This window comes from Amblyomma mixtum, chromosome 3 (assembly GCF_055824585.1).
Source record: "Amblyomma mixtum isolate Tamu chromosome 3, ASM5582458v1, whole genome shotgun sequence".
Lineage (NCBI taxonomy): Eukaryota > Metazoa > Arthropoda > Arachnida > Ixodida > Ixodidae > Amblyomma > Amblyomma mixtum.
The window spans coordinates 58,920,196-58,947,619 of record NC_143014.1 but is presented as its reverse complement, the minus strand read 5'-3'; the positions used below and the strand labels follow the sequence as shown (position 1 = coordinate 58,947,619).

At 47.5% G+C, this 27,424-nt stretch overlaps 1 protein-coding gene across 9 annotated transcripts in view; it reads left to right on the top strand.

The window, feature by feature from the left end:
- The window catches only part of LOC149350324 (oxidative stress-induced growth inhibitor 2-like), a 150,784-nt gene that overhangs the window by 28,085 nt on the left and 95,275 nt on the right, over positions 1–27,424 (top strand). The window contains exon 1 of one of the 9 annotated variants that reach the window (XM_089579344.1): positions 4,916–5,277. The exons of 7 other annotated variants lie outside the window; for them this stretch is intronic. The gene's annotated coding sequence lies outside the window, so the exon portion shown is untranslated. Of the gene's footprint in view, positions 1–4,915; positions 5,278–17,936; positions 18,097–27,424 lie in introns of those variants that run through there. One more of the 9 variants, XM_089579337.1, reaches the window with a different exon arrangement.

Below are 27,424 nucleotides of genomic sequence, written 5' to 3'. Positions count from 1 at the left end.
TTTCGCGAAACTTATCCTGCCTACGTGGAAGATCGTCGTTAGCTACGTGACCATTCCGATTGGCCAGCGGTGCGCCAAGTTGAAGTTTTAGAATACAGCTTCTGGTAGTCGGCGTGCTCGCTGTAGTGCAACAACAGCCGAGAAGAATGACAGGTTTTATATTATATGGAATTTATAGAAGCGAAACATTTGGCATAACTTTTTATTTACTCCGCTACGTTGCGGTCTTAGAAGCCGGCAAGCCGAAGCACCTTCTTAACTAAGTCAGGTCGCACCTCTTGAGCTGAAGCATGTCGCATCGCTGAATCCGATCGCATCGGTGACTCCGATCCTACCTACGCACTCCGGTCGCCCTCAGTATGGCGCCACGCGCTGCTGCTACTGTCTTGTGCTCAGCTTACCGAGTACTGTTCATCGTGGCGTTGGTTTTTCTTTAGCGCCTACCGCAATTACCGAGTCCAGAGATTGAATCCCGGCCGCATTTTGCCTGCTCTGTGCTGCGTATTGTCAGTGAAAAGAATCTGCAGCCCTGCACTGCGGCGCCCATCATGTCCCCGCGTGCAGCTTCGGGAAGTAAAGACCCACATACCATACCATACCATACCATACCATACCATACCATACCATACCATACCATACCATACCATACCATACCATACCATACCATACCATACCATACCATACCATACCGCCACCGCGATGGCTCAGTGTTTATGGCGCTCGGCTGCTGACCCAAAAGACGCGGGTTCGATCCCGGTCGTGGCAGTCGAATTTCGATGGAGGCAAGCTAAATTCTAGATGCCCGTGCACTGTGTGATGTCATGATAAAGATCCCCAGGTATAGTCGAAATTTCCTGAGCCCTTAACCACGGCGTCCTTCATAGCCTGAGTCGCTTTGGGACGTTAACCGCCCTAAACCTAAGTCAGGTCTAAACCTTAATTTCTACAAAGTGGCCTCAGCATATTAATCATGCACATGCTGCACATACGAGATATCTCTTATAGGGCTGCAGGCTTAATATACAACAATATATGTGAGCGATCTGCGCTCGTGTATGAAAGGAAAATGAAAAATGCTTTGCACTGACACGAGTGTGGCACTCTCGAAAGCGCGGGTCGGAAGATGTGCTGCTTGGCTCACATCGGTTCCGGTGATAACGAAGTGAAGCATGTGTGATCAGGTGGTTTTGGTGCGGCGCACGCCCCATTTATTTAGTTACGCGTCCATTTCCATGGACGAATGTTGTACGTGATAAGGTCGTGAGAATGTAGTGTCCTTTTTCAAGAACTAAACGAAGAATTAAAAGCTGTTGTAACGGGCTTACCTTGGGTTATTTCTCAAGAGCTCCGCCCTCGTCCACTTGTGGCAAGTTCATCAGTCGCTTCTCCGTAGAACAATCTTGCCAGATATACAGCTGTTTGCTTCCTGAAATACGTTGTGGAAACGTTCATGTGCTTTGTCCTTGATACCAGCACTCTAACGTCAAACCTCGCATACGACTGTATACCAGTTTTTCTTTCGACGCCGAAGTCGCGGTCTTTCAGGCAGTTTTCAAATTGTTGCAATTTCCATTCCTGTTTAGTAGTGGGACATTTTGGGCCTGAAAACTGGCTGCAAAATGTTCGGTTCGTGTTCGCATTTATTGCCGTGCCATCGCTGTTCTAATCGTCTTCTTTCGACTTCGAAATGTACTATATTTGCGTGAGCAAGGTGTGTTGCTGGGCGATTTAGTTGGGGTACATCTTGAGAAAAACAGCGCTTGCAGACAAAGGATCAGAACAAGAAGGACACACAACAGCGCAGTTGTGTGTCCTTCTTGTTCTGGTCCTTTGTCTGCAAGCGCTGTTTTTCTCAAGATATATTCGCGTGCTCCTGTAGGTACCCTTTGTGCCGCGATTGCAGCTTTCTGAACAGTGTAATTAAATCAATAATTAAAAAGCCGCGTTGACTGTGTGGTACGAGCACATGTTGTTTAATTGATGTGTGTCAAATAGTGAGCTAGTTTATGCATCGATATTGATTATTTGGTGCTGGTATGTTTGTCCTTGGCATCAAACACCTTTACCATACCGTGTACCGTGTTGCCGTTACCGAAGTACCTAGAGCCCGCCTACCACTGTTGAGCACGCGCTGATTGGTCCCGATGCTGCAGGCGCGCGCGCAGCTGCCTACGTACCTGGCGCCATCTGGCGCCGGAAAGGCAATTTGCGCATGCGCATTGGCTGCGTGCGGGCTCTCGGTACTCCGGTACCGGTAACGGCAACACGGTACGCTAAAGGTGTCTATTAACGTTCGTCCAATAATCGCTAAGTGAGATATCCATGGTTTCAAGCTGCCGTTTATTTGTCATTGAAGGCATTGCTGCACTGTGCAGCCTCGTGCCTTCATTCAAACTAGAGTCACCGTGTTAAGCCAAGCGGCAAATGGGCTATATCCCTGCTTTGAATTAAAGCTTACTCGCGGGGCGGATCCGTACGCGCCCCAGTCCGTCGGTCTCGCATTGACGCTTCAACTGCACGCGTCTTTGTTTCCGAGCCACTAGGCGCGCCAGCGGCTTTGTTTGCACACGCTTTCCTGTGTTTGCACAATGCGTTTTTGTTTTGTTATTCTTTGCCGAACTACGCGCGGTGCACCGTGTCCCGGCCCATCCATCGATTTATCGACGTCAGCGAATATTCCTGTCGTCTGTGCGGCAGAGCTCGGAGTCACGTGACGGTCGTCGGCGTTGTTCAATGACAGCGTGTGCGTCTCGGTATTGCCCGGCAGGCTGGATCTTGTTACGTACAGCCACACACACACATACAGACACACGTAGCATATGCATGCGAAATCTACCAGGTCGTGTCCTGCATTCGCTCAAGCTGCATGGTCGCGGCTCGTCCCTGTCCGGTGCGGCGAATCTCTGTTGTCTGGGTTCTGGTGGCTGTGACCCCGTGTGGTGAAACTCGGTAACCCCGAAACTGCGTCCTTCGCACAGTGACACAAAAACGGCCCTCACGCTCTTGCTTTCCCTGCTTTTTATGTGACCCGTATGACGCAACAAGCATCCTGTGCGTCGCTGTATAGATGTACGGATAGATTGGCTGGACCAATGACGTCTCCTTGACAACGGTATGATTGTTTCCTGGCACATTCGTTTTAAGCGGTAATTCACGGTGATGTGCAGTACTCTTTTTGCATTTTTTGTTCACAACTTTAACGCCCCCTTTTAATTTCATGTGTGTGTGCGGCTTTCGAGTGGTTCGTCGCAAAGAATTGCCATTTACGAGGTAAATGTTGAGAGCTGCGGCTATAGCTTTACTGGGGTCGACAACTTTGAGAGCGAATACGCTAAGGCTTTGATCAGCGATTAATTTCTTAACTTAATAATGGGTCTGTAGTCATCCTTCGTGCGAGGAGCGTTTTGTCCTGCTCCCATAACTTCCTGCATTTCTCTTGCGCATGTAACTGATTACGCATTTTCGAAGGAACGTACCACGCAGTGCTGACACGGGTCTGAAACTGTCGCTGGCAATGGGTTGTGAATTTTGTGATGCGTTGTAGGGGAATCGCATTCGGTGCTTGACAGCGTTTTCTGCAGCACAATTATGATCAGTATTGGGTGCAGCTCCGCGCGATTTAAGTCAAGTCGGCTCTCTGACGTTGCGCTTACAATGCGCCCGGAATACTTGTCGGCTATCCGTCAGTACAGAGACGTGCAAGAGAGGCGTGGTCGTTTTGGCCGGTGCTGAAAGGAGCATCTTTGAAAGGGCTCCGAGGACAGCTACATTCAATTTTTGTTCTCTAGTGAAAGTCTGGTGTAGTGATGTTCGCTTGGCACCAAACGACTCATTTAATGCCGAGAAATATGTATTTCAGAATTTTCTCGCTACCGGATTCAATGTCGTGACGTCCACAGGGAAATGAACGCTGTGATCACCGTTTTGAAGTGAATGGCGGCACAGGCTAGCCTCTGGGATCCGCATAAAAGCATGTTGACGCAGCGCAGTTTACTTTCGAAATTGTCCGGTGATGGCGACACCTGCATCTCATTTTGTGGTGTTTGGTTTAGTTTGGTTTATGGGGTTTAACGTCCCAAAGCGACTAACGCTATGAGAGACGCCGTAGTGGAGGGCTCCGGAAATTTCGACCACCTGGGGTTCTTTAACGTGCACTGACATCGCACAGTACACGGGCCTCTAGAATTTCTCCTCCAAAGAAATTCTAGCCGCCGCGGCCGGGATCGAACCCGCGACTTTTGGGTCAGCAGCCAAGCACCATAACCGCTGAGCCACCGCGGCGGCATTTTCTGGTGTTTTCCAGCTTGTAAAAGCCCCGTTTCGAATGAAGTACCATCTTTTTTGTTACAATGCGGTGACCTGTCAGCACAGGTCAACTTAATTTGTCCTCGGTGCTTTTTATGACTCCTTTCTGTGGCAGACGTGAGGCCTGTGATAATCGAAGACGAATCGATTTTGCAAGCTTCCCGAAACGAACACGGCCTTGGGAGATACGCATCACCCGAACGTTCCTTGTACCCGCGTCGTTGCGAAATCGAAAACCGATCTCTCGAGTGGCAGCAGGATTCGGCGCATGCGCTCTTCCTGCGGCCTCTGTTCTCGAGCGAGCCCAAGGCTAACTGAGCACGTGGCTGCCATGCGCATGCTTTGCCGCCCCCTGCGCCGGGCTTCAGTGAACGGCATGCGTTCCACTCTCAAGGCCGACACAGGGAACGCTTTGTCTTGCAACGCCTCCCAGCCGGATGCCGGCTTCGCGTCATGTATGTTCGGAAGCCAACCGTGATTCGTGCCGAATTGATTGGCACGAACGCGTGCGTGCGTACGCGCCCGAGCTCCGGGCGCGAGTTCTCGGAATTTCCGTGCTTTACCTGCCAGGGGACCCGTAATTCGCCGCAGGCACGTGCTGTGCACGGCGCGTTTCTTTGTTTTCCATTTTTGCCTTGATTGCCTCATCGCGTTAGACAAACACTGGTGTGCAAATCGAATTTCTCGCTTTGCCAAATGCGTTTCGCGGTGTACAACTTTCCCTTACGCGCCGCCCTCTGGTAGCTCGCACGGGAAGCATTAGTGGTGAGCGGTGATCACTGCTCTCGTGCATGCAGTCTCTCGGGCATCGCCGGTCGGGCTGCGTTCATTGGCTCTCTGTCGGGGAACGGTGCAGCAGGGAGGCTCTGCCCGAGGCGGCATTCCGGGAAAGGATTGTTGAAAGTTATCTCGGCGTGTCGACCAAGTTGTGGTGTGACTGCTCGTCAACCGGTTGGCAACCAAGGCTTATCGGTGAGGTTGTTTTGCTGCGCTGCTCTTGCAAACACTGTGTGCGTGTACTGTGAAGCGATTCGATCTGAGGTGGTCTTCTAATCACCTTATAGCCGATAACCTAATCACCTTATAGCCGATAAGAATTGAGGGCTTTCGCCCTCAATTCTTATCGGCGTAAAACCACAGCGCCGACAGGAGTCGCTCAAGGCGGACAGAAATAACGTAGAGGAGTGGGTGCTTTTGTAGTGCATCTGAAAAACGACTGATTCCAAAACCGACTGTGGCTTATCGCACAATAATGGCGCTTGGGTTAGATTAGATCTTTTAAGATCACTTACGAAGTCGAGGGTTTGACGGAAATCCGTCTGGTCGGGGGTGTACATGAAGAAGGCAGAGCACCGACCAAAAATGAACGTTTAAATGACGTTTGAATGACTTACACAGCAGCTTGTCTCAGGTCTTCACCCTTTCCTTTGCAAACAGACAAGGTTCCTTCGCACGAAGAGTTCTCTCGCTAGTCCCTGAACCATCTTTCCGTTGCCTTTAGCTGGCTGTATATTTTTTTTTTATTCCACTGGCCTCAGCGGCCGCTCCTCTTCTGAGCAGACAGCATCCGTGCGTGCTTCAACGAAATCTGTGGTGCTGATGTGTCACTACGGTGCAGTCCTGTCAGAGTTACTTGAGTCTGTCGTACCTGCTCTTGCCCTTTCAGAGATGCTACAGATGATTTCGTACATTGCGTTTTTTTTTTTTTCAAGAAACCGTAGCTCAGTCTTAGACTGCGTTCACTGCTTTTTATGCACATTGAGATACATTGTTTCCTTCTTATCCTATTTTGAGAAAAGAACTACATTGCGGACACCATTTCCTACCTTCCCGAGGCAACTGGCAGTGTTACCCACGGAATTATTGTGTGAAATAAGAAAGAAAAGAAACCTTACGGCGTGTTCCGGGTGGGATGTAAAGGTCGTACGCGTTACTGGGTTTGGTCATGCTGGCTGAGCTACTGCGCGACTGAATTAAGTTCTTACGGGAAAATTCGCATCCGTATTGAAATCACTTACGTCGTTGCTTGCTTCATCAGACGCCTTAACAAAGTCAGTTTTCCGGATGAGTTTATTCATGGCACAGCGCTGAAGTTTGAAGCTTAATGAATGTTTCGATACGATCAGACTAAGCACAAAAAGTCTGACAGACAAAGGTGAGGGGGTAAAGGGCTCGTTAGGGCACGCGTACGGACGAAGCCAACTGTCAGTGAAAGCGAGGTGAGCATAGGTAAATGTTTTTTTTTCTTTTTTTAATGGAAATGTTGGTTAGAGGAAAAAATCATTTCCGTAATCATTTTTAGGCAGGAGTAATTTAAAAAAAAAAATGTATGCCCAGCTGTCCTGGACATCAACTAGTGTCACCTGTTGGCCGCCAGTATCGAATACCGCGTAACTCATTATTGCCGCATGTCACGTAAATTGTTTGGTAACGTAAATCACGCCGTGATTATAAAAATAAATGCCGCTTCTAATCAACACTTCCTTACAAATGAAAACATTCCCCCTATCATTTCCCTGGTTTGAATGAGTGTGGGCCTCTTTCGTACGTACAAAGGTTTTTGATACTAGTACATGAGGTCCGTGCGTTACCTACCATCAGAGGAACATCGGAATTGTCTAGCCTGACTGCTTCAGCGCTTGTGTCGTGTGGCTCTTTGTCTCTGCACCTTGCGTAAGTGACAATATTCGTATCCAATCGTGCACCAATTAGCTGATCTCAGCGCTCTGGAACCGTGCTTAACGTCAAGTAGTTTATAGTGACTTTCTTGGTCGTTAGATTCTCCAATTTTCCTGCAAATCCCTCTGGCTGCATGCAGAGAAGCTGACAATTCGTCACTGTTCCAACTTCATTAATGAACGCGACAGAACGAGGTGAAAAACAGCATAATTACAATGTGCACGCACATCTCCCATCGCCCTGCTGTGTTTCTGAGCTAGATGAGCGTGTAATGGGAGGCAGTTATATTGGGATAAGGTTTGGAGAGGCATTGCGTTGTGCCCACTATGTTCCCAACGAATGCGTTCACATGTGCACGGAAATTGGTTCATTGGCAGCACTTCTCGGTCACTGACGAGCCCGTCATGAACAGGCTATAGTTTCTGAGAGCTTGGTCGTGAGCGCTGTTTCAGGGCTACAGCTGCTAAAATCTTCGCCATTCGTGCAGTGAAGGTTCCCTAAACGTTTATGGGCTTTTGGTTAGCTCCAGTGATGTCTGTTAAGCGGCTTATCATTCACCGTTGTCGACTCGCAGTGTCATTGATCTTTCCCCGCACGCCGTCAGGAAGCTGGCGGCAGCGCCGTGCGCGGCGACTCTGGAAGTGAGCGCACACTGCATGGTGCGTAGCTAGCCTGTGCAAGCGCTCCCTTCTTGTATGCTTCCCGTGTTTTCGGGTAAGGCGACGGGTTTGTTTCTTTGTTCCTTTTTTTTCCGACTTATCGCCTGCGGTGGTTTTTGTTCCGCTCGAGCCGCCTTCTTCTTGCTGCTTACCGCTGAGCTGGCGTTTTCACGCCACTGACTCAAAGCCTCCTCAGCAAAACAAGGCTGTTGCGTTATCGCGAGGAGGAGGCTAAGCGGGTTTTGCAAGTTCCAGACCACGCTTATATGTATCAGCGGCTTCCGTAGATGTCCATATAGGCCCGCAATCCTGACTGCACAGCTAGATAGCAAGTGCGCGAGTCTTGGATCGTCTTGCGGCGTCGGTTACGGCGGTCTCTATTGAAAAAGGAAAGTCCTCGGACCGAAGCGTGGCCACCAGCAGCCCACGGTGAGCCCGATGCTTTTTAATGCGAACGCATTACTAGTCCCATCATGAGAAAATCCGGCGGCGTGCGTGTGTGTGTGTACTCGCAGATGGTGCAGAAAATCTCATGGAGCGATGGCAAGAACAGTAGGGTGATGTCATCAAGCGGCTGTATAGGACGCACACAGCAAGCGCCATATCAGACAATCATATAGACGCTTTACAGCGGCGTATCATGGGGGCTGCCATCTTTGATCACGTGATCACGCCGCCATTACTCGCCTCCTGACCGCTCGGCGCGCGCCTCGTCGCGACGGCTGCTGCGTCTGATGTTTCAGTTCCGACAGGCAGTGTTTCGGCTGAAACAGTTTGGAAAGGAGTGAAAAGACGACACTGTGTTTGGTCCGAAGCTTCGAAGGACATGTGAAAACCCTAATTTGATGACTTTAGGCGTGAAAACGTGATCGGGCTTCATGTCGCGAAGAGCCGCTGAGCTCTCCGTCTGTTCGAGGCAACGGGTGGATCGCCTGAATGCCGCGCAAGGCTTTGCTTAATATTTTTTTAGTGTTATTATCTAAAACAGCAAGGTTTAACGACCCTGCGGCTGCGCAGGTCGTTGTCGTATTGTGTACATGCATGCGGAGACTGCTCTAAAACGCTCACATGCACATCGTACTCATTTGTTTACAACCTGTTAAAGGTGCTTAGGAAGCCTAAAAATATTTTCTGTTGGTTTGCTAAACAAAGGAAGGCGACAAAAATAAATGAACAAAGAAATGTTACCCAATCATGTAAGCAGTACCATGCATCAAAAAACCTTCACAAGCCTGCATGCAATCGTTTACAAGGATTCCGCGATATATTTGTGATAACGCGCTCATGGCAGAGCGTTCACTACAAGAAGTTCACAATTATGTCAGCCTCACATAGTATAAAATTGTGGTACGCTCCATGCTCGATATGCGGACATGAAAATGCTCGAGGTCTTGTTGGTTGTAAGCAATCAGCCGTAGTCACTTCTAGTGACTGTCTCGCATGGATCGTGAGGAAGTGACAACCGCTGAGCACAACAGCCGTAACACAAATGCTTTATTCCGGTTGTGGTCCACGAAAACCACGCTATTTGGAGCGAAGTTCAACAGTAGCACCAAGGCGGTGTGTAATACACGAACTGACGGTAAGCGTTGTCCGCTCGCACGGCTATGCACTGCACAATATGCAGTAGCGTTAGCCGTCTTTTTTTTTTTTTTTGTGACGTTTCGGTGGCGGGACAGCTTGTTCATGCGGCTATGTTGCGCACTTACCCTCGCAGATTTTCCAAGATCGAGACCTTTCTTTCTATATTTGCTGTCTAGCGCTGGCGAACATGTGTGCTGCCTTCGCCCGTTCGGAAAGGGTGGATGTCCAACGGGCGCGAACAGGGGCAGTACGTCCTAGTGCAGTTCGGTTCCGTAAAGCTCGCAAACGATCGCATCCCGCCCCTTTAACTGTTTGTCGCAATTCTCGCAATCCACAACAGAGCACGTATTTTCTCTTTCCACATTTCCACTGCTGCGTCGAGGCATACACGCCGGCGACTTACGAGGAAAGTAATGGCGCCGTGTTATGAGCGCACCTGTGGCGCCATCTGGTCTCAAACAGAAGAACTGCGCGCTGTAAACGGTCTATACATGTCGGTCGTCTATATATACCCCCCACTGGCCGACCTCCATGTGGCGCCAGTTGCGCCAGTTTTCTCGACTACATTCGTACCAAAATTGTGACGTAACTGTGTGTCGTACAGCGTTCCGGGTGGTGTCATATACGATTTCTCGTTGCATATGGATTACATGTGCTAGTCAAGTTGGAGGCTAGCTAACGACAACGATTTGAGCCGACGATGTATGTACTTCAATTGTATGCGTTCCCAGACTCTTTGTCTCTTCCTTTAAGGCGCGGATGAGGTGTGCACCGAGATTTGGGACAGTTACGGCTCCGTTTCCTTTCCTCAACAACCAATTTTCGTATCAAAATTGCGATGCAGCCGTTCGTCGTGCAGTGTTCCGGGTGGTGTCGTATACGCGCGCGCGTTTGTGTGTTTGGGTGGTATGTGTGTGGGTGGGTGTCAATGCACCCAGGGACAGTAATGCTTTCAAATTCCCACACGTAAGCAGTCTTGGGTGTTTCTGCCGATTGTTTTTTTTTTTTTTTTTTTTTGAGCCATCAGGGGCGCGTCATTTGGAACTCTCTTCCATGCCTTGCAGTGCCGTGGCGGTTGATTTGCTCGGGTGTATTACAGTAATTCGTCAAGCCCAGTGCTGCTTCTCACGATGGTGCAGCAGAGAAGATTAAGAAAAAAAAGGTGCTCACTTTTGCTTCCATTGCTTTTTACCATTCACACTACCGGCGGCCACGTCCGCGGGGAGCGGTATAGCGCAGACGAAAAGTAATTTCTCAATGTGCAGACGCTCTTCTCTAAATGCAATCACGGCTATCGAAGCAGGAACCAATAAGCATGGTGTGTCCGTGTGAAATCACACCAGCGATCATACAGCCTGCGCATGCCGTACCTCCACAATTGTTCGGCAACGCGTACAGCGGGTTAGGACGGCACAGCCTGCTCCGTTTGCTTCTGTCCGCACCTGCAGCTATTTTTCGAATTCACGTAAAAATAAAAATATATCCGCTAGTGCAATTTCTGTGCAGTTGTGTTGTTTACTGCCTGGCAGCTGAATGGAAGTACAGACATTTACAATCCACGCTGGGGCGCGGCGCGTTGTAGCAGAGTCGTTAAACGTTGTAGCAAAAAATCGTTGCAGCAGAATCACTAAACGGGCAAGTTGGTCAGGATAAGAGGTCATGTGTATGAACACCGCCACACGAATGGATCGTGTCGCGCGGCGCTGAACTCTCCTTCCCTCACGTACCGATCGCAGCAGCATGCTGTGGCGCCGTCGGAGTGGGTCCTGTATTTGAAATCGCCGTCGACAAAAAACTGCGGCATGCCCTATCGAGCTCAGTGCCAATCATTCGACAAGTATTCGAAAACTGTAGAACTTATTCGATTAGTTTCGAATAACTTTGAACATGCGCTGTTTGATTAGTTCGCCGAATCGAACAGAAAGGTATTCGGTTCGCTATTCGGCACTTTCGAATATTTGCGTACCCCTAGACTCCTGATGAATCCCGGGAGAACCTCTGCGAATATCAGTTTTGTGCACCACAAGGTCAACTTCGCGTGCATCACGTCGCCGGGACGTCAAGCATCTTTTGTGGTTATGGCGGAACTTTCACTTACGGACTACGCTGCGATGGCTGTTCAAATGCTGCGTGCTCATGAGTTTGTTTGAAGCCTGGTTAGTGAAGCAATATATGCTGGCCCGATATTTACGAATTATGCAGATAAAGCGGGGCGCTTCGCAGCAGCAGGCGTGTGTAGTGTGTGGGCGTTGGATCTTGGGCACAGCCGCATTTCTATGAAGGCTGGGCGTAAAAACACCCGTTTGCGGTGCGATGCCGGTGCGCCTACACATCTGCAGGTGGTCGACCTCAATCGCGAGCCTTCCACTACGGCGCCTGTCGTAGCTGTGTGCAACTTCGGGACGTTAAAGTTGTACAGACACAAAGTTCAGACTCACAAACTACGGCGTAAGGACATGCCTTCCAGCAAGGTTCAGTCGCTGACGCTAAGTGGAAAATAATACGATTTTTTTTACATTTCCATCGGCACAAAAATTGACATCGAGTGACGCGTTTGCGTGAACTGCCACATATACTGTGACATTTCCGTACCCGTCTGTCAACAATCGGTGACATAAAGGCTGTTTGTCTGCGACGCCGACGGGCTGGCCGGCCCAGTCTGTCACTGTGTGTCGACAACGACGCCAGCACAACCGATCGACGACTGTTATCTAGCGACGCCGACGAAACCGGTCGCCCAACCAGTCCTCGGCAATCGAAACCTTTGAGCCGATGAGGTGGCGGACTGAATAGCTGCGCTTGTACGCCCTATGCGTATTGGAAATAAGTGGAACGAGCGACTACATTTCATAAGTTCGCACTTCGACATTCACCAGCCCTCTTCAGCTAGTAGTGTGTGTGCGATGTCAGCCTTTGTAGAGTGCGAATTCTCAAGTTTTAGCGAAGGCAAGTGGCCATCGAGTGTAGATTTGGCAACAGTGACCTGAAATTGGCGATCGCTTACGTCTTAGGAAGCACATACAGTGAGCGGGAAGCGCCAGTGGTAGATAATGTCACCTGGTCTGCCGAACAATGCTGAATGGGGCTAGTAGGGGTTGTCGACGTCGCTTATGGACAACAAATTAGGCCATTTTAATTAATGCAAATCGTCGCCGATTATACTTCCGGATAACGCATTGGTCACATCGCAGAAAGCGGATACAATGAGCGAGAAGCACCGGTCGGTCTGAGTGGCAAACCCGGCCTCTGGCAGGTGGGCGATCGCATTCATTAGCGCTTCTTGACTGCTATCGCAATGCGTAACCAATTGTACAGCTGCAACAGGTGCAAAATAGTAGATACTACCTGACGTAAGTAGAGTACAGCTTCCTTTCAGTATGCCTAGCAAACGAGCGGTAGCTGTCTGTGCAAAGCTATGTACACAACATGTAATAGCTCTGCAGTGCAGTCGGCAGAGGTGCATTCCTGGTGGACGTTCGTACTCACTCAGTAATTACTGAATCGTGCAGTATTACCTTTAAGCACTCATTTAGCCAAGAGTTGTAGATGTGGCGTAGTGAAGGCGGCGACGGCAGTTGGTCACTGCGGACCGACGCTTGTGCGGCAGACACAAGAAGTTTGCAGACGACCTGCCGAGTAATATGTGAACGCATGCAGTGGGAGAGGTTCTCCGCAGTAGCTTCCGGTCCCACTGCTCTGCGCATGCTCGTAGACGCTAGCGGCATTTGGCTCACCGGGATATTTTTCAATATTGCTAATAATACGGTACACGTTCCGCGGCGTCCTGTATTACTCGCTGACCAATTACAAGAGTGAACAAAATCAGCTTTCTTAGGTTTTGGAGAGCATCGCGGCCCAGCTGCCGATTCAGAGGCAGAACTCGCGTTTTCGGCCAAACACTAGCCAAACTAAATAGGAAACCTCGTCTTCCCGGCATTCCCGCGGTGGTTGAAACGCTCTTCCAAGAAACTCGCACAGACGGCGGCGTCCCTCTAGGTATTATGGAGAAACTCTGTGAACCCTGGTACCCATCCAGTATCCCCGTCCTTGCTGATGATGGTAGTGGGCGCGTCCTCTGAGTCACGTATTGCTCTGCCGCGGGTCGAACCTGGAATTATTATTCGGTCCCGCTGACAAAGCTGGAGCCCGGGGTTAAAATTTATTGTCTTACTCGGAAGACGGGCAGAAAGGCGACGACGACAGTGACATATGACTGCGCGCCGCTAGTTGGAGCGAGCGACAACAACGACCTGTTGGTGGCGCGAGCAGACGTACTACACATGATAGTTTTCCGAGCCCACGTTATCATTGCGCTGCAGCCGGGTGAGGCCGTCATTAGACACCATCCCGGTGCGCTGACCGAAACCGAAACTGACAGTGAAGATGGGCTTGTTATTTCTCTTGCTATTTAATTTCATTGACATGATTGCTATATGCGTGTGTAGAGTTTTTCAAGGCAAAACTAGTGCCACTCAAAAACTGCATGTGTCTTAAACCCTGAATTCCATACCAGGTATGCAGTGTGCGCGGTCAGCTGCTAGAGGTTGCCTTTCACCGCTAACCGCGTCGCGCTGCTCGTCTGCGGTGTCAGGGTAAGCAGCAGGACCTTGTAAACAGCGCAGGACCATAGCAGCTTTCACTCTTGATTATGTTCCGCATGGGCAAGCTCCAACGCTGACGCAAAGCGCCTGTTGCTGACAACGGCTCGGCACAGCGCACTGACGGGCGCGTGTGTCCATAGGCTATCTTCACGGGGATCTGTTAGGGGGCGATGAGTGGCTCACGCTGCCGTGTTCGCCTCCACTCTTATTGAAGCTGTAAGTATGCCATTATTGCAAACTATAGACGCAACAGAGCTAGATGTGTACTATGTGGGAAAGTTTTACTGCAAGCAGTGTCGCCCTAAACCGCAGCCAGTGTAGCGTTACTTCTAGGCTGCATGTTGGGTTGATTAGGCTCTCAGCAAACGGCGTCGGCTTAGGAACGTTACGTTGCACTGAAAAAGATGGTTATATATCAGGTCGCTTCGCAGATGTCTCGTATTACCTCTGAATGCTTTGCAAAAACGTCATTTCCTCATGCATGTTGTCGTTAACCTACCTTTTTTACCCCCGTTAGGCCCTCGAACCAACCTTTTTTTTTTCGATGAATTCATTTCTCTCTCTCTCTCTCTTGTTAACCAGCACAGACGACGTAGCCGTAATGCAGAAAGTCAACACAAGCTTGCGCTGCATGGTAGCTGGTCCAGACACCACTCTTTCATTTATTGTTCTTTTTAACCTTGCTCGATTTGTTCCCATATTACCTGCGTGGCCAGTTTCCTCGAGGGAATGGTGTCATCGAACTCGATGCGACTTGTAGCGTTCGTTACACATCAAAGTTTTCAAAGCAGGACGACTGCCGGCTGTCCTTTCCTTGGCGAAACCGAAGTTTTCCTTGGCGAAGTTTTCCTTGGCGAAGTTTTCCTTGGCGAAGTTTTCCTTGGCGAAGTTTTCCTTGGCGAAACCACAATACTGACCAAACACAGTGAGGCATTGTAATACGCATCGGTATTCTCACGAAAATCGCAAGTGTGCTAACTGCGAACACTAGCAAGATATCACAGCTGAACTGAAAATTCTCGATTAAGCCACCTTATGGTATACGCGTTGGGGAGTGCCAGTGTCTACTGGGTAGGCGCTCCGTGTTTCTGTCGTCATTATGCACCGCCAAATTAGGCCATCGCTGCATGCTTCCAGCAACGAGACTTTCGATGTTGACTGTTTATACTGTACCAGAGTTTCTTTCCCTGAAGGCAAAGGAATATAACCTGTACTTTAGCTTCCATTTACTGGCAGCGGGGTTACCTGTATGGAATCATTGTAACGCGCTTCTACTTAGTACGTGTCCCGCAAAAATTACAGGCGAAATAGCCGGGCGTCAGACAGTGAGGTTACCCGATGAAATTAGGAAGTTTGCAGGTATATAGGGAGGCTGGCAGCTGGTACAGGACAGGGTTAATTGGAGGTCAATGGGAGAGGCCTTTATCCTGCAGTGGACGTAGCTGGGCTGCTGCTGCTGATGATGGTGATGTGATAGTAGCGAAAGAAATTGCAATTTCCGCGGCCTGCGTTCTTTCGCACGTATGCATTTCCTTTGTCTCGTTGTTCATTGCGGCCAGATAAATAAGCAGGTTGCTCACGCCGCGTAGTTTTTGGCACAGTGTGCACGCGTGTTCTCCAGTCTTTATGCGCCCAGTTTATCTGTGGCGCACGTTGACCTTTCTGTTCGGATAAACAGGGTCGGGTGACTTGCGTAACAGGAGGGAAAAATCTATCGCCTGTTTTCGTTGCATTGTGTCTTTGGACTTCGCGCTGAGATAGTGACACTCGGCGGAGTGTTGGTAAACTGTCGCTTAGTTGGTTATTTCCGTCTGAAAAAAGAAAAAAATCCTTCATTTCCCCTCGTGATGTGAAACGGCGGCCACCTGCACCATGTAGGTTTTGTTCCTGTAGTCACATTGGGGACACCCATGGAGTCGCGTAACTCTAATTTAATCAGAAACTGAGGGTTTAATCCTTCCTGTTGAGGGTAACTAATGGTTGCTCTCATGCGTAATGCGGTTCCGTTTACAATATGCCGTTGCCGTTATAGACTTCATGGACGCTGATATGGCGAGCGCTAATCAGGGCTAAGAAACCCTTTAACTGTAGTGGGTAAAATGTTCTGCGTTCTGCTAGTGACAGTGAAAGACACGAAGCGTCATTGTCAAATTTACTCCATAGTCTCATTGGTTCTTACTGTTCGCTCGCACGCACGCACGCACGCACGAACGCGCGCGCGCACACACACACACACACACACACACACACACACGTACATACGTACATACATACACACATATATATATATATATATATATATATATATAGCATATATATATATTGCTACATATGTATATATATGTAGCAATATTATATATATATATATATATATATATATATATATATATATATATATATATATATATATATATATATATATATATATATATATATATATATATATATATATATATATATAAACGTAATTCGGTTGACACACGGCAGAAAAACAACAACTTTATTCTAACGTTTCGACCAGGGTCTGGCCTTCGTCAGAGTGATGGGGTACAGGCAAAAGACAGTTTATAAGGGAATGTACGCGGGGAGGGAACATTCTGATTGGCGCATCGCAGCGGCAAACACCTCAGTATGAATCGCCAGTGAATGATAAATGTAGTAAAGAAAGCACAGTCAAAAATTACTAAATCATCGTGGAGTATAACTGCAATCACATTGTGAAAAAAATGTAAATAATACAAAAATGTTTTGGTCGTAGCTGAAATGCACAAGAAAAGGCGAACAGCAACAACAACAAAATAATAAAAAATATAACAAAATCATCAGACACGAGGACACGGGTGAATACCACTTTTGATTAAACAACGCCTCTTGTGAAAGGGTATGGTACGTACTAAGATGCGGTGCTATTTCAGAGATAAGCCATTTACTAAAAAAGAAAAAAGCGGCGCTAACAATAAAAAGAGGACGAAAATGATCAGTGTAGATGAAACACGGCATGATACTATGAAGTGTTGCGGTTATGATGATAGACAAGTCAGCTTCCCAACATTTTCATTGAGACCGCAAGAAACAGTATTAAATTTGTGTATAAAAAATGATTCACGAACTTCGCGTTCATGATGGGTCTTGAAGCCTGATTCCAGTAAAGTTACTTGAATTTTTTCGAAAGGGTGCTTAGTGTTGTTCACATGTTTAGAGATAGGAAGGCTAGGCACTGTCTTGCAATGAGCTTTGTGATTATTGAAACGATATCTGAATGGTGTTTCTGTTTGGCCAATATACTGAATTTTGCAGACTGAGCATTTGAGCATGTAGATTACGTTTCTGGTATCACATGAGTAGTTTCCCCGAATTTTCACTTTGAAGTTCGATGCAGTGCTGGAAGCCGTTACTGATGTCATCATCTGTGAGCAGACTTTGCAACGTGATTTATTACATGGATGACAGCCGATCGACATACTTGTGCTTGTTTTAGACGAAGTGAGAATGTCACTGAGGTTTTTGCCACGGCGATAGACGACCCGGGGAGCTTGTTGAAAAATGTGTTTGAGTCGATCACTTTGCATGAGAATGACATGGTGTTTTTTCAAAATGCCCGCGACGTTTGGAACCGATGCTGAGTGGGTTAGTACCAGGTTGATATGCGAGTGATGGGATGGTTGGTGCTTTGCTTTGAGGAGTGCCTCACGGTCAAGAAGGCCTGCGCGTTCTACAGCGTCGTTTATTAATTGCGCAGGATATTTTCGTTTAGTCAGGGCGTTTCGGAGGTTAGTACAGTTTCTTTCGAAGTCGCGCTCGTCAGAACATATCCGTTTAAAGCGGACGGCTTGTCCATATGGGATGCTAGTCTTCCAGTGTTTAAGGTGGCTGCTTTCGAAATGTAAGTATTGTGGTCTGTCACTGGGTTTCCGGTATAAATCTGTGCTAAGTTTGCCATTCTTTATTGAAACTGTTACATCTAGAAAACTAATTGTGGTTGCCGAGTAAGAATGAGAGAATGTAATGGCCTCATGCGCGTTATTAAAACTAGAGATGAATGATAGAAGTTCAGCTTCACCATGCTCCCAGATAAGAAAAATGTCGTCAATGAATCTTTTGTAGTAGAAGGGCCATCTTCCAACCCTCCGGATCGCAACACTCTGGGCTCTGGAGCCTCCACTTCTAGAGCAAAAGCTTCCAGGACCAACGCTACGTCCGTTCCAACTCCAGCCGACCATGCCTCGACCGAGGACAGCTACAACCTACGAAAGAAACGCCCAAACACCGTAAGAAAACCCGCCTGTTGACTAAGAAATTCGCTTCCTGACGCCAGTTTTTGTCCCATATACTCAGACAAATTCCTACGCATTAGAAAAGTTGTTGAAAAACGTATTCGTTCGCAACTTCATGTTAACACTTTAGAAAGTTATGTAGCATCCTCAACTGCTCCGCGTGGTCTCCGCGTAAATGTCAATCCAGCAACGTCAAAACTGTCCGTCAGCAACGCTGCAAAGTGGGAAAACATTTCAGCAACGGCTGCTTTGGGATTTACGCGTGTTGTTCTCGATCACCACCGATCAACCCTAAATTCACTAACAAATACAGAGAAGCAATTGCTCAACCACTCTAATCTGTCTTCCGAAGAACTAACCGCCCTTGAAGTCTACAAAGACAAGAAGTGGGCCGAGATAAATGCCATCAAATCAAGAAAGCTTTCGCGCGACAAAATATTTCCCTCCACGCAGTGCCAGCCTCTGCTGCCACTGCCATCTCTCTTGCAAAACTCAGTTATCAATCTATCAAACTTCACCTTGACTCCTGATGACGAGAGTGCCCTGTCACATGGTCTAAATTTCTGCCCCGCGTCCGGTGGGTTTAATGAGTTTCAACTGTTCAAAGACTTAGAAAATTTTGCCCGCAATATGAGACTTAAAGAATACTTCCATGACCGTCCCCAAGATCCGAAACGAGATGAAAATTTGCCGTCGCAAAATCACTGGACCCCCCCTACTCAGAGAGAAAACTGCCTTGACATCTACATTAAGGCAGTTCAAAAGGATGTGCTAGAGGCATACAACACTAAAAAGAATTTCCGTCGCAACCTTTCCGGAAAAGAAACCGCAGCAATAAAAAGACTAGCTTCTCAAACTGACATTGTTATCAAGCCGGCTGACAAGGGTGGTGCCATCGTGGTGATGAACAAAACCGATTATGTCGCTGAAGCCGAAAGGCAGCTTGCAGATACTTCATTTTACCGTCTCCTAGACAGCGATGCAACTGCTCAGTTTAAAACCGATTTGGAAAAAACTTTGTCCGATCTCATTCTCAGCAACAAACTTGATAAAAGTACAGTAAATTCAATAATTCCACTAAGCCCTGTACCAGGCAGGTTTTACTTATTGCCCAAAATTCACAAACCCAACAACCCTGGCCGACCGATCATTTCCGGAATAGGAACCGTGACTGAAAGACTGTCAAGCTACGTTGACACCCTTATCAACAAAATTCCTGCAACATTTCAGTCCTTCATAAAGGACACAACACACTTCTTAGCCGAGATAGCCGACATCAGCATCCCCCATGGTGCTCTGCTTGTAACCCTTGATGTTGCGTCGCTTTATACTAACATTCCCCATTTAGACGGCATCCGGTCAGCTGTGGAGGCTTTTGAGAAGCAAGACTTTGATTCTAACGTGGATGGTCCCACGCTAGCCATACTTTTGAAATTAATACTCGAACTTAACAACTTCGAATTTGATAATAGACATTATGTCCAGATAAACGGGACATCGATGGGCACACGGATTGGTCCCAACTACGCCAACATATTTATGGGTGTATTAGAAGACAAGTTTCTTGCTACGCACCCATTTAAACCCTTCTACTACAAAAGATTCATTGACGACATTTTTCTTATCTGGGAGCATGGTGAAGCTGAACTTCTATCATTCATCTCTAGTTTTAATAACGCGCATGAGGCCATTACATTCTCTCATTCTTACTCGGCAACCACAATTAGTTTTCTAGATGTAACAGTTTCAATAAAGAATGGCAAACTTAGCACAGATTTATACCGGAAACCCAGTGACAGACCACAATACTTACATTTCGAAAGCAGCCACCTTAAACACTGGAAGACTAGCATCCCATATGGACAAGCCGTCCGCTTTAAACGGATATGTTCTGACGAGCGCGACTTCGAAAGAAACTGTACTAACCTCCGAAACGCCCTGACTAAACGAAAATATCCTGCGCAATTAATAAACGACGCTGTAGAACGCGCAGGCCTTCTTGACCGTGAGGCACTCCTCAAAGCAAAGCACCAACCATCCCATCACTCGCATATCAACCTGGTACTAACCCACTCAGCATCGGTTCCAAACGTCGCGGGCATTTTGAAAAAACACCATGTCATTCTCATGCAAAGTGATCGACTCAAACACATTTTTCAACAAGCTCCCCGGGTCGTCTATCGCCGTGGCAAAAACCTCAGTGACATTCTCACTTCGTCTAAAACAAGCACAAGTATGTCGATCGGCTGTCATCCATGTAATAAATCACGTTGCAAAGTCTGCTCACAGATGATGACATCAGTAACGGCTTCCAGCACTGCATCGAACTTCAAAGTGAAAATTCGGGGAAACTACTCATGTGATACCAGCAACGTAATCTACATGCTCGAATGCTCAGTCTGCAAAATTCAGTATATTGGCCAAACAGAAACACCATTCAGATATCGTTTCAATAATCACAAAGCTCATTGCAAGACAGTGCCTAGCCTTCCTATCTCTAAACATGTGAACAACACTAAGCACCCTTTCGAAAAAATTCAAGTAACTTTACTGGAATCAGGCTTCAAGACCCATCATGAACGCGAAGTTCGTGAATCATTTTTTATACACAAATTTAATACTGTTTCTTGCGGTCTCAATGAAAATGTTGGGAAGCTGACTTGTCTATCATCATAACCGCAACACTTCATAGTATCATGCCGTGTTTCATCTACACTGATCATTTTCGTCCTCTTTTTATTGTTAGCGCCGCTTTTTTCTTTTTTAGTAAATGGCTTATCTCTGAAATAGCACCGCATCTTAGTACGTACCATACCCTTTCACAAGAGGCGTTGTTTAATCAAAAGTGGTATTCACCCGTGTCCTCGTGTCTGATGATTTTGTTATATTTTTTATTATTTTGTTGTTGTTGCTGTTCGCCTTTTCTTGTGCATTTCAGCTACGACCAAAACATTTTTGTATTATTTACATTTTTTTCACAATGTGATTGCAGTTATACTCCACGATGATTTAGTAATTTTTGACTGTGCTTTCTTTACTACATTTATCATTCACTGGCGATTCATACTGAGGTGTTTGCCGCTGCGATGCGCCAATCAGAATGTTCCCTCCCCGCGTACATTCCCTTATAAACTGTCTTTTGCCTGTACCCCATCACTCTGACGAAGGCCAGACCCTGGTCGAAACGTTAGAATAAAGTTGTTGTTTTTCTGCCGTGTGTCAACCGAATTACGTTTATGTTCTACCGGATCCATCCGATCTTCACCCCCTTCTTATATATATATATATATATATATATATATATACATATACCGTATTGTGCGTTTTTATCGTAAAAATTTTCAAAATTTTTCTTACCTCAACCGCTCGCTCGTTTGCGGTGAAACTGCGCACAGAGCTTGCGTATTATGGTAACTTTTGTATCGTAGCAAGTTTTACAACGGTACTTACTTAGTTAAGCCGCGCATGATGCAAAAGCGTAATCGTCTGCGTCGAGATCGTCGTACCGAAACCCAAAACACCGAATTTTTGCTGAAGGTTGGCAGTAGCGCCATCTGTCTTCTGCAGTGGAAAGCGTCACAAGGCGCCAAGGAGAGCGTTGCAAGAACTGAAGCGCTTCGAACATTTTCGGCCAACTGAGCGGAAAAAATGCCAGAAACAACTATTTTAACGAGGCTGTGCCGTTAAAAAAATATTGTTTGACGTCTTTTTTTCGTCCAATGACTTTATTCAATTCAGCTTATATCGTCTGCTTTCGTGGCTCGTCGGAGGACGACGTCGCGAAGTCCTGAGCTGTGTTTTTCTTGTTTAATTTCGTTGTGGAAAACAGATGGCGCTACTGCCGCCCTTCAGCAAAAACTCGGTGTTTTGGGTTTCGGTACTCCGATCTCGACGCAGACGATTATGCTTTTGCATCATGCACGGCTTAACTAAGTAAGTACCGTTGTAAAACTTGCTACGATACAAAAATTACCATAATACGCAAGCTCTGTGTGCAGTTTCACCGCTAACAAGCCAGCGGTTGAGGTAAGAAAAATTTCGAAAGTCTTTACGATAAAAACGCACAATACGGTATATATGACAGAAGCCAACAGCCACAGAAACCAAGGGGCACAAGGGATTTTTTTTATAATTAATATATTTATTTCGTGGTGTTGATCAATTTAGAATATTACTGAATATGTTATCGCTTATATATATATATATATATATATATATATATATATATATATATATATATATATAAACGTAATTCGGTTGACACACGGTAGAAAAACAACAACTTTATTCTAACGTTTCGACCAGGGTCTGGCCTTCGTCAGAGTGAACTCTGACGAAGGCCAGACCCTGGTCGAAACGTTAGAATAAAGTTGTTGTTTTTCTACCGTGTGTCAACCGAATTACGTTTATGTTCTACCGGATCCATCCGATCTTCACCCCCTTCTTATATATATATATATATATATATATATATATATATATATAATATTGCTACATGCGACGCAGCGGCACAGAAGTGGTGCGGTAGTTTCCACGATCATTCCATTGGCCTCTCTTTCAAGGTCTCGATACGCCAACGACTTATCGGTGTTCTGTCAGAGTTGAGACCCCCGGTGTATCATATCATCGTTATAAAAGACAAAAGGAGGCTCGTTGGACACCGTAAATACGGCTGGCATTTCCCGCTCGTATTACGTGCAACCTCGGACTCGTTTAGGTGTAGTTCATCGCCACGTGACGAGATTGCGCGCCTAGAACAGTCAGTTGCACCATTCCAAGATAAAAGACGCTCACGCAGTGTTGATGATCTACGTACCGCGAACATCAGCACGTGATGAGTGCTACCTCAGATAACGGCACAAATCTCGGCGTTTGGTCTTTGGCAAAGTTTCTGATACTTTTGCAAAATCTTTTTAGATCGAGAGGTCGCTGTTTCATGGGGGTAGCCGCCTCTTGTGATACGCTTGTTATTTCTGTTATACATATGCTTCGGGGTGCGACGCCCAGCATCCGAAAGTGATTTTGAGATGACCACTGCAAGTAAAAGTTGTGCTCAGTGCGTATTTTGAGCTGTAGTTAGCCGCATCTCTGCTGCTGGTATTTCTATGGCATGTTCCTGTGGCGTTTTCTTCTAGCCCTTATTTCACAAGACAACTGTCCCCCACCCTCCTCTCACCCCCTTTTCACTCAGTGTTGTCCATGTTTCAGGTGCGGGTTCGGACGTCACTGTTATCACATTATCTCGCTTGTTACGACTTGGAAAGCGAATTCCCGTTGTTGCTGCGTTCAATTTCGAAGTCTTCAAACCCGGAATTCGTGTCGTCGAAGGGCCGAGGCCTATAGGAACAACCATGCGCATCACTGCTGCCGTGGTTGTGGCAGCGCCGAGATAGCACGCATCAAGCGCAGGAGTTGGACTGTCGCGCACATGACACGGGACATTTTTTTTTTGTTCGAAAACAAGGTCACTGGATATTTCTTGTAACTCTGAGAAACTGAAATTTTTCGTTTTTGAACACCAGGTGAGAAATTCATTACCAGCTGTTAAAGTGGCAGAGTCACCAACTTCTTCGTGGAGTGTTTGTGCTCGGGAATGATGCGCAATACATTACTAGACATGAATCACGAGGGAAAACTCACCAACGCCCAATAAATAATTTATCGAAATTCTTTTCCCATGAAGCTTCGGTTACGGTTTCAGCACTCGAACAGTGGTTTCGATGTCACTAGTAGGTATGAGACCATGTGAGGCATACAAAAACTGCAATAACTGTTTGCTTAGCCGCTGTCATTCCGGCCTTTGGAGCAGGCTTGCGTAAGACCTGGAGCGAATTAAAACGACGAAGCAGTGATTGTACGTGTTGGTGTTTTTCAATGTCTTACGTGATCCTATGCGTCCTTGTGACGGCGCAACCACCGTTCTGCTGATTAAACCGAAACCGAAATTTCATGGGACAAACAATTCAATTATAGATTATTTAATGGAAACAGGCGAATTCCATGTGGTGTTCCATGTTTGATAATGTCACACCCGTCATCAAAAAGATAAATCACGCAACAAAATTTGTGGCGCCTCCAGCTCTGTAATCACCAGTTCGAGGAATTAAAATACTATTCATAAGTGCGCCAGGCTATCATATCAACCATGCATGCTTTTGCAACTTTATTTTTGCAAATCTGAACACTATTTTATTGACGTCTGGTTGCAGTGACGTGACGCATCATCACTGCGGATGCATCACTCCACTTCACTCACTCTCACTCTCTCACTCACTCTCTCACTCACTGTATGTGCGGACATGTTGCGTGGAATGGATGCGAGGCGGAGATTAAGGGGGCAGATCGGAGACTGGGGTGGGTCTGGGAAAGAGTTGGGTGCGTAGAGAGTCTGGGAAAATATCCACCGCCCAGGTGGTGAGCTGGACAGGCGGATGATTGGTCTCTCCCTGTGCAAGTTAAGGAGGGCTTGAAGGGGGTGGAAAAGGCCTTTTCTGGACAGGGTGTCTGTAGAAGCCTGAGGGGGGAGTCCTAGTGTTGCTTTGTATAGTGTATTGAGAGCCCGGATTAGTTGTCTTGTTGTGTGCCTGTAAGGGTGCAGTAAGGAATGTAATACAGGAATTTGTTCAGGGCCAGCGCTTGAGCGAGGTGGCTGGCGTGTCTCTCCATAAGGCCGGCATGTTTTATGACTACGCGGCGGAGTAAGTGTGTGATTGAGTTGTATGTGCGTATGGACTGATTGATGGCAGAGGTGAAAGTGTTGGAGGTCAGTGGCATACCCAGGGTGCGACAAGAGTCGACGCGGGGGATGCGCTGTCTGGTGAGGGAGATGGAGGGGCTCATCGTCCATTGGTATTTACTGCGTGTTATGAGTAGAAGTTCAGATTTCTCCGGAGCGGGTTGCAGGCCCGCTTGTGAGAGGTGTGCTATCAACATATTTACACAACACCCCCTACGCAAGGCGAAGGTGCGACACACTTCGTGGTCAGACTTTCGCCGGTTCTTACCCCCACCCCCGTCCAACCCCTCCGACTACACTTCATGGGTCGCTGATCTAAGAAACACCCAGTCACGGGCTACGCGGGAAATTTCCAATCCTAGTCCCCGTGTCAAACCCTGATCCTCCCTTCTTACGACTGTGGAAGCGGAGAAAACGTCTCCAACGCGCATTAGCTACACAACCACACAACACAGCTCCGCGACAGAATACAAGCACTCCGCAACGACATTATCTCCCACTGCAAGAGACTCGACACCGAACACTGGACACGAACATGCGAGCGCTTAGACGGAACTTCACATCAAAAATCATTCTGGTACCTTCTCCGCTTCCTTCTCGGACCTCAGCCTCATCCCGCACCCACTCTCGAACGCCTCTTCGCCTCCCATACTCCACCACAGGTTTTCAGTAACCTCCAACAACTGTATTTCCCACCCTCACAATCCTCTTTAAACTCACCATATCATGACCCAGCCCTTCCCGCACTAGACATCCCCTTCACACACACAGAACTTGACACAGCATGCGCACGTTGTAACACACACTCTGCTCCCGGTGCAGACAAAATCACATGCACAACTCTAAGAACCTTCCCCCCCGAAGCCCACATATTTCTTCTATCAACGATGCCTGGACCTCTGGCACCCTGCCAGTGGACTGGACATCGTCCCTAGTCTCATCCATACCGAAACCCAACAAACCCTCCACCATCAATAACCTCCGTCATATATCCCTCACCTCCTGCGCGGTCAACCTCATGAAGCACATGGTGCTTGCCCGCCTTACTTCCCATCCTCAGACCACCGACTATCACCCCCCCCCCCCACACACACACACCTTCATTGGCTTTCACCGAGCACTATTCACCCAAGACCTTATGCTTCTCTTTCAGCCCACCTTTTTTAACACAAATGCTCCAGACGATGCGCAGGTCAAGGCCTGATTAACCGTTGACATACACAAGGCTTTAGACTACATATTACACGACCACATCCTCACCATACTAGCTGACACACAGTGCGGACACATCATGTGCGATTACATAAGAGCTTTGCTCTCCCACCGCTCCGCCCGTATCCGCTATCTCGACAAACTGTCTCACCCCATCCCACTAACTCGTGGGCCTCCACAAGGTGCAGCCCTCTCTCCCATTCTCTTTAACCTAGGCATGGTCCCGCTCGCCCGGGTCCTATAGCCGATATTCCCGACCTTCATTTTCTCTTCTATGCAGACGATCTCACCTCGTGGGTCACCACTGGCTCACCGGGAGAGGTCCAAACCACACTCCAACAAGCACTTGACATTTCCCCACACCTCTCCCAAATGGGCGGATGAGATTAAGAAGTTTGCGGAGATACGGTGGCCGCAATTGGCAAAGGTCAGGGTTAACTGGAGAGACATAGGAGAGGCCTTTGCCCTGCAGTGGGCGTAGTCAGGCTGATGACCTTTTAATTCATCTCTCGGACTGTTACTATGGATTATTGTTAATGCACATGTTTTACTGATTTTGTTTCCAGCCGGTTGTGCATTTATCAACAATCTCAAAGTGTACAACTTGAACACAGCTTACGTTATTGACCGCGATCGGCGCGTTAATTCGTCACCACCCATATTTTTGCCACCTCGGACCGGCCTTTTTATACATGGACCCCATAGAAAGGAAGTTCCGCAACTGGCAGTATCAAAGAGTTCTCACGGAGACAGTGTCGGTTTATACTCTTGTCTAGCCACATCTGTGTACGCCGCGGACAGACGACGAGGTGCGGAGGAACACGTCCAACGCGCTCCCCTGACTGACGGAGGAAGACTCTGTGTTCTATAGTGCTGCAAAGAAGTTATGAAAGGCAGTATGTTCCGCTGCAAGTGCATGCATTGCAGTTCTGGCGGCGAAACTGCTCCTTGATTAGTTGTGGGGGTGATTAAAATGTACTCAAGGGCGCTCGGCAGACAGGTCAAGTGCCGTGCACGCGTATATTTGGTTTATTGGTTAATTGGGGTTTAACGTCCCAAATCGACTCAGGGCATGAGGGACGCCGTAGTGAAGGGCTCCGCAAATTTCGATCACCTGAGGTTCTTTAACGTGCACTGACATCACGCGTATATTTCTCGTTTCAATAAAGCAAATATAAAAGAGAAAAGGGAACTTCGGGAAATAAGCCGAATGGTTAGAACTATTATAGCAGTAAAAAAGAAATTACAACAAAGGGGTGGGGAGGCTGTAGACAGTGCAAGCACACCCGCAGAATGGGCGCAGTGGCTTCAAAACCAGCTGAGGCAGCTCGATGCGATATGGGAGAAAGCTAACTAACATGCACGGCCACACGA